This window comes from Mycteria americana, chromosome 1 (genome assembly GCF_035582795.1).
Source record: "Mycteria americana isolate JAX WOST 10 ecotype Jacksonville Zoo and Gardens chromosome 1, USCA_MyAme_1.0, whole genome shotgun sequence".
NCBI lineage: Eukaryota > Metazoa > Chordata > Aves > Ciconiiformes > Ciconiidae > Mycteria > Mycteria americana.
Window position 1 is genome coordinate 197,489,556 of NC_134365.1, and position 14,438 is coordinate 197,503,993.

A 14,438-nucleotide genomic window follows, 5' to 3' on the forward strand; every position below is an offset into this window, starting at 1 on the left:
TGGTTACGGTACTACCATATAAATGGTGACAGACACAAGATGATTAGTACAAACATGCCCATCTGTTCCCAATGTGGTATGGTGCTTTTTTTTAATTATTATTTCTTGAAGCATATTAATACCAAAGTTGTCATGAGCTGCAATAACAGAGCTGAAGATCAGGCAGTGTAAAACAAGCAGAATGATGCAGAATGTTTTGCAATGCTTGGGATGGGATGTGAAAGAGTACATTCCACAGATGGGGACAAAGTAATGGAGGTCTTAATCCTCAGAACCTACTTCAAGGACGTCCTCACACTTTAGAAAAGGTTGAAAAGCAGTACGTGGAGAGACAGACAGTAATAACCTTTAAAAAGAGTGGAGGCATTTAACATTTTGATTCTTAAAAACGAGGTTAAAATACTACTTGTATTTCATGGAATTGTTTCAAGTTAGATGTGTTACAGTAAATATTCACATTAATAGCATTTTTATTGTGGAATCCAAAATGTTCCAAAGAGTTTTTGAAATAAACCACTAACTTGCTGAAACAACAAAGTTTATTTTCATTCATACACTGCACTTCTGATATATTTTACTTAAGTATCAGAACTAAGCAGGAAAAAAAAAAAATCAAGTTTTCTACGAGACTACATTCAACTGAAGATGTCACCACATACACACACAGTCTTAACTTTTAGGTGTTCGACCTCTGGGGGCAAGGAAAGATTTTTTTTTTTTTTTAAAGCATATATTTTGCAATTCTTTAAAAGCCTGCACATGATTCCTTCCAGGATCTGTCAATACTGTTCAAATAGTCCAGAGGGTCTACAAATCTGGTAAATCAACACACCACCACCAAGGATCATCACACTAACACATCCTTCTAAAAAAGTTTCCTCAGTTTTCCCTTACCAGCTAGTTTCAAAACTGAGTGAAAGCCTCCAATATTCTCTCAGTCTTTCCAAAGATTATTTCAGGTTGCAGTATTGACATTTGGTGCTAAGAGTAAAAACACCATTACTTTAGAAACTTGTTAAAAGGAGTATGATACACTATCTTACCACTTGTCAGTACCACACACCAGAAGTACTTTTTGGTTCTAATAAAGGAACTTGTCTGAAGGGGGCAGGGGGGACTCTGTCAAGAAAGAGGAAGGTATGTATTTGGGCTAAGTAATATTAAGGGAAAGGGATATTAGAATGAAACTGGTAGAGAAAAATAATGTGTCGTAGTATCATATTTTCCTCCATTTCCTACTTTGCTTGCTTTTACTGTTCAGCTTCATATTTTCTTATTCATTGCTCCCATGAAAATTCTCCTTGTGCAACAAGTAGCCTTTATCACCTCTTCTAAACTCAGGCTTAAAGAAAAACATTTACTCCAAAAACCTTTAAATGAAAATCCCTTACTAAGACTCCTACACACACCCATACAACCTCTTACTCTTCTGTGTGAATATAAATTCTGTGACTGTAGGAGAGAGACAGAGAGGAAAAAAGCATAACCTGAGAGTCTGGTAGAGAACAATGTGTCCCAAAAGAAAATGCATCTTTTTGATCTACAGGAGGTAACAGAGCCTCCTGTTCTAGAGCCAAAAATGAATGATGCCTGAGGTCATGCCCATATTTCATTACTATGCTTTTCCAAATGCTAGCAATGACTGTTGGTTCTTATATTTTTAATTACAGCTTAATAGTGACTTAGCTGACTTGCTCAATTTAAGTCCATAAGTAAGCTTGCTAGATACAGTTTAAACCCAATATTTATATGGCATACAAGAAAAAAAAATAGTGTACAAGTGTTATACACGTATGGTTTTCCATTTTAATTTGATTTATTTAGCTGTTTAATCAAAAACTGAACTACAGTTTATCCAGCTTGTATAGTAACTAGTAAAGGGAATACAAGATACAGTAATATTTGCCTATGTGTCTAAGAACTACATTAAAAAAAAAAACAAACAAAACACCACACACACAGCCACACCACACACACCCCCATACCTCACAGTAATAAAGTACAACCTTGCTTCAAACACAGACACAAGATGTCATGCAAGTACTAAACTACTTTCTCCAGCAGTCCACGCTTTCAATTGCCGGTAATGAACACAATACGTACACCTCCGTTAAACTATCTTACCTGATTGTCTGTCACTCTGTTTTCTTCTAGGGTAGTCTGAGCATAGCATACATGCAACTGTTTCACATCTTTCTGAAGTATTACTTCATACAAGTACGTATAATATTTAGAGCATATCTGTATCACATACAAGACATACCAAGCAAAATTTCCATCATCTGAAAACAGAACAATTCCACTAGTTTGGTGGAGGAAAACCTGAAGGAATGCACGTCATCTTATCTCCTTCCCAAAATGCGATTTGACACCCATTCTCAACTATAAAGCCACTCAAATTTTCAACACTCCTTCTGTTGCATCCCCAGCAAAGAGAAATCAATTACAGCCAAAGCACCTACCCAGCAAGCACAAAACAAAGACCAACACGAGAATACTTCAGCAGTTGTGTTAAATGGGAAAACAGAACGCCTAACAAAATAATCACAGCTCTCAGTAAGCAACCGTGCAGGAAGCAAACATAAAAGTCAGAGTAAGGCTTGCACGACAAAATCCAGCTCTGTAGGAGCTGGTCTGCTGCAGTTTAATTTTCCAGGATTGTTCACCGTCATTAATTGTTGATTTGTTTTGAAGAACAGATAGTGATTTATTTGCAGTGGGATGAAGTTACAGACCTAGATTCCTGTCCAGAGGCTCTCAACGTAAACAATACATAACCTATAAATTAGCCATTCTCCATCTGGCAATTCAGATGTAAAATTCATAGTTTTTCATCTACCAGGCGGCGGCAACCACCCCCCCTTCCTTCCCGAGCGCTTTCTAACAGAGCCTGATGCAAAGTGGGAGGGAAAAAGAAAGAAAAAAAAAAAAAGGAGCCAGCATGAAAGAAACGGGCTCGCACAAGTAGGGACCCACCAAACCGAGGTCCTCGGCGGCCGCCACCTCCGCCCGGCTGAGGATCACTGCTAAGTGCGGAGCGGAGACACCGAACCGGGCGGGGAGGGGGGGGAGGGTCCCCTCGCCGAGCCCGGGCAGCCGCGCGAGGCGGCGGGAGCCCCGGTGCACCCCGAGCGGGGACTAGGCCGGCTGCAAGGGGCAGGGAGGGGACACCCGAGGGAGCCGCGCTCACTCACCACAACGGGCGAGCACTCTCCCTCCCTCCCCGCCCCCCCCGCCGCGAGGAGCCACCGGCGCTGAGCGCGCGACACCGCCCGCTGGGCCACCTGGGGGGGAGGGGGTGACCCCCAGGCCCCGCGCCGAGCGAGGGGCAGCGCGCACCCCAGCCAAGGTCACCCCCTCGCGGGGCCCCGCCGCGCCCGGGGCGGGGGGGGCGGCAAATTTAATTTGTGACGCCGGCCCCGGGAAAGGGGGGAGGGGAGCAGCCCCACGAAGGGGCGAGGGGGATGGGAAGGGGGGGCTCCGCCACGGGCCAAGGGGGGGCTCCCCCCCGCTCCCCCTCCTCCCCCTCCTCGAGCGCTGCCCGCGGAGCTCGGTCCGAGCGGGCGCCCCCCGCCCCCGCCACAGAAAAAGGAAAATGGAGCGGGGACGGGGTGGGGGTAACCGCGGCCGAGGTGCCGGGCTCCTTACCCCGCCGCAGCCGCCTCTCCTCGCTGGTCCCAGGCGGGTCCGCTCCGCGCTGCCGCTGCTCCGGGCTCGGAGAGGAGCTGCCGCCGTAGCCGCAGCCAATCGCCTCTAACCCCCTCCCCTTCCGCAGCTCGCCCCGGTCCCCCTGTCGGCTTCAAAATGGCGCCAACTTGTCTCCGGCTGCTCCAATGGAACCGCCGAGGGAAGCGAGCGGGGCCAGAGCGGGGCAGCAGCGCCCCCTGCCGGCCCGCGCGGCCGCCACGGCGCGGGCACCGGCCGGAGCCGCCGGCCACAGGGCCCGCGGCCAGCGCTCCCCGCAACGGCGGCCCGCCGCGCCCCGGCCCCCCGCGCCGCCCAGCGAGCCCTGCCCTCCGCGCCGCCGCGGGCGGGAGCCACAGAGCACCGCTGCCGGGTGCTGGAGGGCGGGGGGGTGTTAAAAAGTCACGACCCCTCCCCACGCGTGCTCGCGCCCCGGGGCCCAGTTCAGCCCTCGCTTTCCAGCCGGGGAAGCCTGCGGCTAAGCCTGCCTCGCCCGGAAGACCATCGGTAGCTGCACAGCACTGTGAGAACCCTTGCCAAAAGCGAGGAACTCGGCTTAGAAACGCGACCGCGCGATTCCCAGGCTGGCAGAGCACCTTCCTCCAGCAGTCCGGGCCGCGTCAGCTGCAGCGCTTCCAGAAACCAGAGACCGGGAACGGGGGATAAAGCAAACGGCCCGGACCGAGGGAGGACCGGGCAGCCAGACGGCAGATAATGACGGTCGATTATCTGCCGATATGCGCAGCGTAAATTAGTGAAATAAGTATTTCCCCCAAACGAGACGAATTATTAAAGGGTTACTGTAGAACAATAAGGAATAAAGTTGCTTAACTGCGGAGAAAGAGCAGAAAAAGTAGCAGAAATCGCTCACCAAGCCCTTCGGTTTTGCTTCAGTGAGTGCAAGTTTCAGGGGCGACCTTACAGGAAAACACAAACAGAAAAGTGATGTAATTTCTTCTCACTGCTACAGATAAAATGCTACATTTATGAATGACACGTCTGGAGAAACTGGACGTGTTTAGAGTATTATGGTTTAAAAAACATAAATCACACTCAGCAGATCTGCTGAAATACACTCTGGGCTTTGGCTAGTGTGAGAAACATACTTAAGTAGCCTGTTAGCCAAGACATTGTAACGAGTATTTTAAATCTTTAAATACGTTCCCTTCCGCCTTCTGAATTTGGTAACACATTGTAACCAGCTTGCCTTATTTTCAGTCAAGTTTTTAACTAAGTTAAATACCCGCATCTTTTAATGAAGGCTATACCAGGAAAAATTGCCAGGACTATTACATAAAAAAAAGTTCAAAACAAACTCCCCTTGTTTACGTTTCTGGGTGAATTATGTTTGTCCCACTCTTCCTGAAAACAAATGTACTACTGCACAGGCAGAAAAGAGAGGAATACTTTATCTGACAATTGTACGTTGCTTGTTATTGGGAAGGATCCTGCACTTGCAGTCAAGGATATACTTTTTGATGCAGGTTGAACAACTTCCCCTCAACCCCCCATTGCCATCTATCTGGGCTTACCTAGATAATAAAATCTTAGGTTGGGGAACACATCTTTTTTCTTTGGAACACTTGCAGGTGTGTGTGGGGATACTTACAAACCAGCAGAAAAGTTAAACATTCATATAGCTATTGAAATTGCAAAACCAGGTGTATAACTGTGAAAGTATCTACTGTGCTGCCATACTTTGTATGCAACCATTTTGCTCCGTTTTACTGATGGAGTAGGTTACAGGAGCACTTACTCTTCAGCTCCTGTCAGGACGCCGGGAGCCGCGAACGCCTGGAGAAGTACAACGAGGTGCTGTGTAACGGAGGCCTCTCCGCAGTTACCTTCTGCCCTTCATTTCGTGCCTGCACTGAGACTCTTTAAAATTTCAGAAGTCGACATTCTGCAGGTAACTCTTCACCCGTCCTCTTTTCCATCCCCTCTCGGTTTCGCCACCGTCGAGGCGCGGAACCCCGCAGCGCGGTGCTCGCTACAGGCGCCGCGTTACGTGACGGGCGCTCGGCTGCCGGCGCCCCGCCGCAGTAGCGTGCGCGGCCCTCAGGAGGGAGCCCGTCCGACACCGCTCCTCCCGCCGGCGGGGGCCGCTCGCTAACCTTCACCCCGGCCCCGGCCGTTACCCCGCGGCCGGTTCCCGCCAAGAGAGGTGGGAAGCAGCCTGCGCCCGGCCCCCGCCCCAGCGGCGGTTGGTGACGGCTGCGCCGTGAGGAGGCGCCGCCAGGCCGAGGCCGAGGCCGGGGCCGGCCCGGCGCCGCGGGCGGCAGGAGGCAGCATGGAGCTGCCGTTCCTCAGCGCCGGCCGAAATCTATCAACTACCCGGCAAGCCGCGTAAGACCTCCTTACACACTCGTTTGTTGGCTTAGCTAGACGTGTTGCGCAGGAGTTTCCTCAGAAAAGAATTTGTAAAGTGTTAAGGACCGATAAAGTGTTAAGGACCCTACTACAGGAGGGAGTAACAAGTACCCAGTCCCTTTTCACTGCAGTCCTAAAAGAAAAGAGCTGCGCCGTGCAATCTGTGCAAGCCCTGGCCGTGCTCCCTAGGGCAGACTCAGTCTCTCCCACAAGAAATGTCACATCTCACAGGGCACTGATGACTGTAACCAGACTCGGTTTTACTAGATTTGCCACCTCCTGAAAGTGCAGGCAAAAGTAAGGATAAATGTATATTGCAGAAATTGTATACTTAAGAAAGATTCAAAATATTTGCACAAAATAAATATTTTGCTTACAGTATGACATATAGGGAAAGCTAGGGCCACAGAACTTCAAAGACCAGATCTTTTACACAGAATGTATGTGTTGAAGATACTGTTCGCGTCACAGTGTTCAAGCGACAATGATGAACATCCCAGTCAACATCCTACACAGCAGTATTCTTCTCACAGCTTTCTGTCTGTAAAAATGTTGTGTGAAAACAGCAGGCTATAGTGACAAGGGCAGCTTTGTACCTTAGAAATACACAGAATCTTCTCAACAATGAAAATGTCCTTCTGAGTCAGACTGATAGTCCATCCAGCCCCATATTTGGTAACCAGCAGTGGCACCACCATCAGCAACATAGTTTTCCCAGTGAGACCCATACCTTGCATTTCCAGTTTGCTGGTCCCTGCAATTTCCCCAAATGCAGGGAACTTAAATGCAAAATTTGAGGTAGTAGTATTCCTCTGTATGAAACAAGAATAATAGCAAAGGAGATACTATTTAGGGAGACCTGCTTGCTTTCTGTTGTTCATCGTACACTCCCAGCATCTGCAGTTGCTGTAATAGGGATACTACATGTCTGGTTTGTACATGGACAGTACACACCTGTCTATTCCCTTTAGAATCCATTTATGGACCTCTTGTCCACTAACTTGTCTAATCCCTTTTTGAACCTGCTGACACTGTGTATTTTCTAGCCTACTTAGGCAGCAGATTATAGAAGCCCACTACCCATTGTGTCAAGAACCCTATTTCTGCATTCACCTTAAACGGGGCTTTCTTGGTTTGTAAAATTTGATCATATGCCACTCAGCCTTGTCTTCTCACAATCAGAATCCAAACCCTTTTAGTCCCTACTTTGTCAGACTGCCGATCTCTCCCCTTGGATCATTTTAGTTCTCTCTCTTGATACCTTTTTAAAATTTGTTGTGTCCTTGCAGAGCAGAACTGCACGCTGCACTCAGGATAGGAGTACACTGAGATTTCCCACAGAGCAGCAAACTGCTTTCTGTCTTGCTCTCAGTACTCTTCCTGATGATGCCTTACATCTCTGTTGTTTAGTGCATTTTTTTGGTTGCTGCTGCAGTTTGAGCCAAAGATTTCAGAGAGCTGACAACAATGACTTCAAGACTTCAAGAATTTAAACTTCCAGGATTGATAGGTAATTCTATGCTTTACCTTAGGCTGATCTACTTCAAAGCCTATCTGCCATCCTTTTACCCATTCAGTTTTGTGAGGCCTTCTGGAGTTCTTTCCACCAGCACAGCATTTGAGTACTCGAAAGAGTTTAACACCATCCAAGTATCATTAAGTGTGCACCCCCTTTTCTGGGTCATTGATGAAGATAAAAGATTGCTGTGTAAAACAACATCAGTAAACCCAAACATTTCTGGAGGAGAGCATTGCTGACTTTTCTCTGCCCTGGAAAGTAACCATTAAACTGTACTCTCTGCTTCCATCCTTCCACCAGCTTTCCAACTCAGAATAGGACATTTACTCCAATTCCATGGTAACTTTGTTTAACAGCTTTTAGTGAGGAACCTGCACAAATGCTTTTTGAAAATTCAAGTATGTTTCCTGGTTTGTCTTTGTCCACAGAATTCCTGACTCACAAACCTGCTGGAAGTCTGTGACCATGTCAGTATCTCCCTTCACAGAAACTATGCTGGTGCTTCCCAAGACATTATGTTTATCCATGGGCCCAGTGATCTTACTCTTTTATGGCACTGGCCTTTCAGTGTGAATAGGAGTAGGAACAACTGTCAGGGTAACATCACCACCAGAAGATTCACTAAACATTTTTACTGTTTATCCTTCCTCATTAGAGTAATCCTGAGGCATTTGCATGTATGAATCTCTGTATAAGTTTTGCCTTTAAGTCCCCCCATTTTTTTCACTCATGGACTTGAACCAAAGAAGTATATGAAGACATACCAACTTTAAGGATAGTTCAGAACAGAATAGACAAACATCCTAACTTTACTGGTCATACCTTTATTTAAATAAGAGCTCTAGGATATACCTCACAGGACTGAACAGACAGGGACGTCAGGAAGAAAGCTGACAGGTGGTAAGTGACATAGACTTTCAAACCACCCCAGCATCCCACTGTGGGATGAAGAAAGGTTGGAAGGAAGTTGGGTCCTAGAATGACTCAATGCTGTAGACTTCAGCGATCCCTACTGATTCACTACAGTGAAATATTAAAATTGCCTAACAAAATCCTATAGTCCCAGGCAGAACATGGGAAGGAATAGATTGGAGAGAGCAAAATATTTTTTCTCCCCCCCCCGGAGAAGCAGATATTTTAGCTTAACCATATTATAAAACTCTATCCTGGCTAGCATGCTCAGTCAGCTCACAGGAGGGTGAATTGACACAAGGAAGAAGGGAGGGACTACACAGCACGGATGAAGAACACCTGCTTTTGATAGCAGTAAGTTGTGGATTATTTTATTGACTTCCCTACCTATAGATTAACATTATGTGATTTAAGAGTAACTGTTGAGCAAACCCCTCCATACAGTCATCACCAGAGTCTGATGAAGGGCCAGCACAAATAACAAAGAACTTGAATGGCAGCCAATTGTTTTTTATTTGAATGCAAACAACAAGTTACATTTCTAACATTACATGAGTTGCTCAAGAGATATCAAAACCACTTAACTGAATCCTAAAGTAGCTTTTGTTTCCTTTTATAAATGGTTTGGGCAAAATCCAGGCAAAAGGGAAAAGTAAAAATTGAAAAAGTTTAAGAAATAGAAGGGTGCATTTTTTTCCTCTTTTTTCACCACGCTTATCTAAATTCCCTTTCTCAATGTAGCAGGTTTGTGAAAAGGATACTTTTGTTTCCAGCATAGGTATAACCACCTTTCTCTTCTGTTTGTTTCTCTTATAATTATGACTCTTGAACATCAAAAATATTTTACTAGAAAAAGATTTCAAATTAAATACATGTCATTTATATACTGAGCTCTTCACACTGAAAGGGTTTTTGCCATGTAAGAGGGAGAGTTAGTGCCTATATATACCTTCGACTGGCAGATGTAGTGATTTGTCTCAGAGAAAGAAAAAAATAATTCATTTATTAGTGTTGGCTCTTCAACTAAATGGCTGACACTATTATGAGTTAACTTCACAACTAATTTTAGTATCTCATATGTCTCTTAAGTAATTTGCAAGGAAGCTACATGGAAACAGTGACTTAAGATGACCGGAATTTTTAGACTCTTAGTGTCTCTGTCAGTGCTGTTTCCAACACTGTCTCCTTGTAAACAAAAATCAAACAGCTGAAAACGTGATGCTCAGAAGCTACTAGCTTTAATACATGTGCAATATTAATTCTAAAGTTTAATAAGTACCTGTTTAATCTTAGTACTAACAAGTCTGACTCTACCAAAAATACCTATCTGCATCTGTCTTGTGGTTGTTCTCTAATAAAAAGACAGGAGTCATTAAGTACTATAAGATATTTAACAAAAAAAAATTACTAGAGATTATATTAGGTTACTTTTCAGGGTGAGGCCTGCAGGAAGCCTTTCACTCCACCTACTCATCTGCTCTCTTCATGTAATAGTTAACAGCTACAGTGGGACACTAGTATGATTAAATGACCTACTAAAGTAAGTCTTTCTATTAAAACAAAAACTATTACCCCTCCCAAAACGTGCCACCTCAAGTCAGCTGTAGATGTATCTTTCTCTGTCCTCTCTTCTTCAGATAGGATCCTAAAGAGGTCAGTGTCTTTGGAGACATGTATGGGAAGAGAACAATAAAATGTTTCATGTTACAGTAGCCACAGGAGCGAAAAACATCATTTAGATTGTTAATGTTCTGAAACAGAATCTGCCTCTACTGCAGTCAGGAAGTGATGGTGCTTTCTTTTACTACCAACCAGTGCATCTTTTACACTTTAGCTAAACAAATCTAAACACCTTGCTGTCTGATAGGAGTAAGTTAGAGACCATTAATACACAAACCTTTAAGGCTTCTAATACCAGTTTGTTGTGTTCCCCACCCCCCCCACCCCCCCCCGCCTTCATTCTAGTGTGGCTTAACAGCTGTTTTGTTGCTAAATGTCATGGAATCTTCTTGCTGACCACTGACCACTCCAGCTATTTGCACAGTGTATGCCTACAATTTAACACTAATATAACCTATGGCAGCCAGCATCTAAAAAGCCACAGTAATCAGGAAAAAAAAAATTGTTCTTCCCTTAGTGTCTTCCTGACAGGTACGACAGTAGAGAATTAGTATTTTGGGAGCCTGTACCAGCAGTCTTTCTTTCCCTGGTGATTAGCTCAGTTTGTCAGTGAATTAAATTAGTTTCTTGTCTGAGTTATCTTTAATTGATTTAAATGCTTTCCATCCTTAATTGAGATGTAGGATAGGAGGTGGGAGAGGGAGAGTACATAACCTAAATACTCTTAAGCAATGCTGTTAGTATGACAAAATGGGAAAAATATTTAAGAAATTTTTACTGTATGTTGTACCTGAAAGGTGAGCATCTCAGTTGTTAAACTTCAAGTATTCAAATAAAAGGAATTTCAGGTAACAACTGCATAGTTAAAAGGAACAAGTATTCTACAAAACAGTGGGGATGTTAACATTGCCATAACTAAGCATGTGGTACTAAACTTGTGTAGTATTTCATCATCTCTTTTCCTCGCACTTAAACAGTGATTAGTGTATTAAGCATTACATATTTAAACGTATTCTGCTGTGTAAAATGCTGGGTATTTTTCAGTTGCTCTATCCAATGTTCTTTTTCTTCTGCTCACACTTTTTCCTTTTACTACTCCACTGTCTGCCCTCTATTTAAAGCTACTTATTTTAATGTCCCATTGAATTTAAGTCTACTGAAGGCATTATACTCAGTCTCCTCCATTTTTATGTAAATTTGAGCTCTATTTAGATATTCTTGCAGACTAAGCAGTGCCTGGACCTTCACCTTGAGTGTCTCTTCCCAGAAATTCCGCATGCTCTACTTTGAAACACATAAATTTTTCAGAATTGTGTTTTCTTGGTCTGCTTTCCCCTAATATTTCACAACCTATAAGCTCAGCTTTGCTCTAGGCCAGCAGTTGCTATATTTTCTAAAGCACTCTGCCTTAAAACAAAGCTTAAATCTTACAGTTCTTTCAGGATTGTTTTGCTATAGTGCTTGAGACCTAACTCACAGAACAGGTACTTTACTGTAAAAAAAAAAAAAAAACCAAACCACAAAAAACCCACATATCATGCAGATTTCAGCCAAAAAAAACATTAAATCAAAGATTTCAAGAACCTCCAAAATAAACTAATCAGGTGTTCCTTTTATTTTCTCCCCACTATTTTTATCTTCAAAAGGGTTCATCCTATACTGGAAGGGAATCAAATAACAATATTTAAATGAAAAACTACTTACATCACAATCAAATGAAATACTAGTCTCTCCATGGCTTCAATATCGCTTACTAGAATCTGTTACATAGATCAAAAAATATTCCCATCTCCCATAACCAGCAGGCCAGTAGGGATATTTTTTGGTAAAAAGATAGGACTTTATCAAAACTATTCTACAGAATTCCTAAGTTAATTCTCAAGTTTAAATTTGAAAATTAAAAAAAAACCTTTATTTGTGGAAATTAATAAGCCAAAAACTGTTACAAATTTTTTATGATTGAAACTTTGATCTAGCATTTACATACCAGTACAACTCTTTGCCATATAAATATTTCAGAAAAACATTTGGCAAACAATGTTCCTAGCTGGTTGAGTAAACCAGTTCTTTTAATGTTCACCAGAATTTCTCTCTAGATATAGTTTGATTTAAATTCAAAGAATTATGCAAGAGTATTTCCTGTATTTCCTAAATCATCTTGAAGCCTCACTTTTTCTAACAAGATTAGCGAAGTACAGAGTGGCAAGACAAATTAAGACCCAAGGTGATTATCCTTTAGAAGGAGGCATGATTAAATATATGTAACTAGTCTTCTTGAACTCAAATGCATGTCTTATTAAAGTGTTATTAGAAGAACAGTGTTATGAGAAGAAGAAAGAGTACTCTGCTACATCAAGTCTGATAACAAGATCAAGGCACAAGACCGAAATGATTGAGCTATCACTCCATATTAACCCTTAATTGTAAAAGCCAATCTCAAGTGGTGCCCACTGGGTATTTATCTATCTATCTTAAATTTGCCTCATCTTTTCTATTAAAAGGCAGAATACAAGCATTTATTGTTTTGCCTACATTTAATTTTTTGGGTTAACATTTTTCATACCAGCTACCTTCTTCATGCTGAGATATTTTGGGAAGTTTTATCTAAAATGTTTCTAGAAGCAAATTTAAGGGAAATCTTTCCTTACAGAAAAGAATAGTATAATGTTTGTATTAAAAATACCCAGTGCTTCCCCTTTCATTAAACAGGAGCTGGCAATTTGAGAAATCTGAAGAACATTCCTCTTCCTGCTCCCATTACAGCGTACCCAAACAGCGTACCTCTCTCTCTGCAGAGAATGTATGTATTCTCCGTAGTTTTCCCTCAGCAAATGGATGCCACTGTGATGCTGCATTCCAGACTTGCAGGAGGAGATAAAGGCAACACATTAGTCTTATGCAGGAAAGAGGAAAGTGATAAAAACCAGAAGGAAGAAAACACCCTGAATCAAATGGGAAGGAAGGGAAGGGGAAAAAAGAACAGCATTCGTAGTAGGAAGTGATACAGGACTATGGAATTGAAAGGAATAATGGGAACCAGGCAAGAAGCAAGATCATATTGGAAGGGAACAGTAGAGGCGAGGAAGAGACTAGCAATCACAGTGGGTCGAAACAAACACTGGAGTGTAACAACAATTGCAAGGAGGCGCTGGGTAGAGCAGCGTGGCCAGTAGGGTCATGTTGGTTGGTAACCATTAGGGTGAGGGTGAGGTGGTACAGTTAAACTGATCCAACGGCCGAATGCTGCTGAAGGGAGGGGTACCAGTCCCTGCTCCCTCCCCAGCTACTTGTGCCCACTGCTTCCCGGGCACTGGCCAGACTCTGCCCATCAGTGATGCAGGAGCACTGGCTGTCTCTGGGTTCAAACAAGAACAAAAGCTACTACAAGAGAGGAGGCAGGACAGCAGGTAGCTGTATGGGAAGGGAGTAGCAGGAGCACCTTTTCTGACAGTAGTTTAGTTTTAGTGTGGTTTAACTGTAATTCAAAAATGCACCTTAAGGCATGCTTTTCTACAGAGCCTGAAATTGTGCCCATGCAGAAGAGAGCAGTCTGTTAGTGCAACTACTTACATTAGTAACTACCAGTGACCTCTGCCATGGATCTAAAGCATCAACTATACCAGTAAACCATGTAGGAATCAAGATGATCCTCCAAAGTAGACAGTTGCCATCTTCCCTTTTTAATTAAGGAAATCAAATACAAAAACTGCTCTGAGAAAATGCTCCATTTGCAAGTTCAAACATTCACATTACATAATGTCAAAACTAATTTTTTCATAGAACTTTATTCATTTCCCTTATGCATACAAATTGTGATGCTATCTGTAATATTCAAATCAACTGAAACTTACAAGACCGTTGGAAAATTGAATCAAAATCTGATTATATAAAGTGGAAAATTTTCCTTTCACTCTTCTCTTAGATCAGTTAAAGCCAACATTTCATCAACTAATACGAAGGTGATGGTATAAATGTCAAGGAACATAAGAATAGATAATTTTTAATAATTTGTTACCCAGACAGTAACACTCTTATATTTTTACTTCTATGAGAAGTTTCCACCAAAATCATAGATGAGTTTTGTACGTTACAGGAAGCATGATTTGGGTGACATATAGTAGAGGTACATGGTAGAGTGCTAAGCAAATTTATAAACATATGAGAAAAATGAAATTATAAAATTCAGAATCCTCTGGAAACAAAGAAAAACCACAATCTGTTAATGCTTCTTTGTAAATATTTTCACCATTACAGTGTTCACCCCCTTGGACACCACTTTTACCTACCCTATCAGCTTCTCCTGCCAATGTTTCTGATTGAACTTTTTATCATC

General features: G+C 42.9%; 1 protein-coding gene across 1 annotated transcript in view; it reads right to left on the reverse strand.

Annotated features, from left to right (window-relative positions):
* The window catches only part of PDS5B (PDS5 cohesin associated factor B), a 116,887-nt gene extending 113,110 nt beyond the window's left edge, over window positions 1-3,777 (reverse strand). Inside the window, exon 1 of the mRNA XM_075490785.1 lies at window positions 3,649-3,777. The gene's annotated coding sequence lies outside the window, so the exon portion shown is untranslated. The remainder of the gene's footprint in view (window positions 1-3,648) is intronic.
* Window positions 3,778-14,438: the final 10,661 nt, after the last annotated feature.